The sequence below is a fragment of the Zea mays genome, chromosome 8, assembly GCF_902167145.1.
Source record: "Zea mays cultivar B73 chromosome 8, Zm-B73-REFERENCE-NAM-5.0, whole genome shotgun sequence".
Classification (NCBI taxonomy): Eukaryota; Viridiplantae; Streptophyta; class Magnoliopsida; order Poales; family Poaceae; genus Zea; species Zea mays.
In genome coordinates this window covers 27,961,547-27,963,907 of record NC_050103.1, presented here as the reverse complement: position 1 = coordinate 27,963,907, position 2,361 = coordinate 27,961,547, and the positions used below count along the sequence as shown (strand labels likewise).

General features: G+C 45.1%; 1 pseudogene across 1 annotated transcript; it reads left to right on the top strand.

Annotated features, from left to right (window-relative positions):
• The first annotated feature begins 659 nt into the window (after window positions 1-659).
• Window positions 660-1,646, top strand: LOC103636841 (uncharacterized; annotated as a pseudogene). Its single transcript, NR_157316.1, has 2 exons — window positions 660-853; window positions 936-1,646. The product of NR_157316.1 is annotated as an uncharacterized protein (transcript).
• Window positions 1,647-2,361: the final 715 nt, after the last annotated feature.

Sequence of the window (2,361 nt, the reverse complement as noted above, 5' to 3'; positions counted from 1 at the left end):
GTGAGCACTTGGTTCTTGCGAGGACCAAGGGGGAGCGATACCCTTGCGCGGGTGCTCCAACGAGGACTAGTGGAGAGTGCCGACTCTTCGATACCTCGGGAAAAATTGGATGAGTCTTCTAAACCTTGCTTTACATTCCGCACTTAATTCAAGCACTTTACATTGTGTATTTGTTTAGCAAGTATTTGAAGTATTGTCTTAGCATTATTGTATTTCTAGTATTATTATCTTAGTGCTAGTTGTTGGGGTGAAGTTGGGCTCTTGCTTAGCTCTTGCTTAGCTTTTAATTAGTGTTAATTTTTAGAAAAGCCCAATTCACCCCCCCTCTTGGGCATCGTGATCCTTTCAATTGGTATCAGAGCCTTGTTGCTCGTAGATTAGCTTAACCGCTAGAGTTACGATGTCCGGTGGGGATGGACCTCCTCCCATTTTTGATGGTGATGATTTTCCATATTGGAAAATTCGTATCTCTTATATACAAATCTTGGGTTCGTTTCCTGGCCCGTCATCACGCCACGTCACCAACAAATCTCGGCCGTTGGAGCTTCCGTGATTTGCAAAAAGACCCTGTGTTTCATCGAAATTGAACCCGTCCAGGTGGCACATGTACTTCGTCCTTATCACCTCCGTCTCTCACCCCCGATCTCCCTCCCCTCCCACGGCCAGTGCCCCGGCTCCCTCCCCTCCGGTTCTCACCCCTCTTCCTCCTCGCCTCTGGGTCCCGACGCCTTCCGCCGTCGGTCGGAGCAGCACCTCCGCCACGCCACCGCTGGGTCCCGCTGTCTCCAGCCATCGCCGCTTCACCTCCGCCACCTCACCACCGGGTCCCGTCGCCATCTGGCTGCTGCTACCGGTTGTCCTGCACCGCCCAGACGCGTCCTTCTCCGTTCTCCATCCACCTCCATCTGCTGACTATCAACTCCATTCGTCTCCAGGTGCAATGGCGTGGCGAGGAAGCGCGGGAGGAGCCGGTACGGCTGGGCGCGGTCGCCTGGTCTGCAACAATCTGCATCCTGGGAGGCCATGAGAGAAAATAAGGTGAGGGAGAGTTGATGATTCGTGTAGATTCGAGACAACCATCAGTCGACCCTACAAGATTGCTGCCATGAAGAGGAAGATAGAAAACAGCTCGAACATGACATCCATAGGGAATGCAGTCACGTTGCAAAGCACCACACCAACAATTACGTTGAGCAATATATGGAATAAATTCATGATTGTTCTTCGTGCTTCCTCTGGAATGTACTACTGGAACCTCTTCTTCACGATTGATGGCCCGAATATGCCAACGCAAGCCTCAAAGGTTCAAAAACCAAGAAGCTGAAGACAACCTCCAATTAATATGTGCTTCCTTTCACCAAAGACGTCCATACTAGGATGTTGGAGACACCACGGAGGATAATGGTGACAATCGATATTGAGAACACAATCTGCATGTAACCTTGAACCTTGAGCTTGCGGGCTAATAGACGAGATGTAATGGAGCTAGCCAACATGGATGACAACATGAGTGTTGCAAAAATAAAACCATGAGGAATGTTTTCTTCATTTAAACTCAATGCAGGAGTCCCCAGGACGACAATTGTGTACATCAAGCCCTCAAACAACGACTGTATGGCTCCCCATAATGAATCTTTTGATCCTAAGCAAGACCACCATAGTTTCTTTTCATGAATACCATTATTTCTTTACATAGCTTGTGCTGACCACCCAAGAAAAACAGCAATAAAACCAGCCACCCTTTCTTCTTGACAAAAGACATATTAGTCTGTTGCATTGGCAAGTCCCTAAGCCCTTAATAAACTGAACTTCAGTAAGCAAACATGGTTCACCACCTGGATCCCACAAGAACAGTTGCTGGACAGCTATACTGTTATTCAGTTGCTGCTATATATGTACATACTTATATTTTAAATATACTTCAAAAGGCTTTATTCATAGCATATTTAAATTTGAGCATGCTGTTATGCCACCATATCTTCTATTTTACTGCTAGGCTCAGCAAGGTTGAGCATGCTGTTATGCCATCCATAAAAAAATTGACATACCAAATGTTATTTTCCAGTTCAATTGAAACTTCCAAAGGTTGAATTTTTTTCCTAATTATGCATTCTATCATAATCTTTATGCAATATTCAAGGCTCGTTGTTGATCCAAGCTTTTTACAACTTTATAAGACACAATGTATTCAGGCTGCAAGCTCTTGTTACAAGGTCAGTAAGCCAAGTCGCAATGCATTCAAGTTGCAATCTTTTGCTACATGTCAGTAAGTGTTGGCTCCATAAACAATTCATGCTTTAACTAGATGCTATATATGTATTTTAGTGTAAAAATGAATTATCAAAATCTATGCACCTAGAA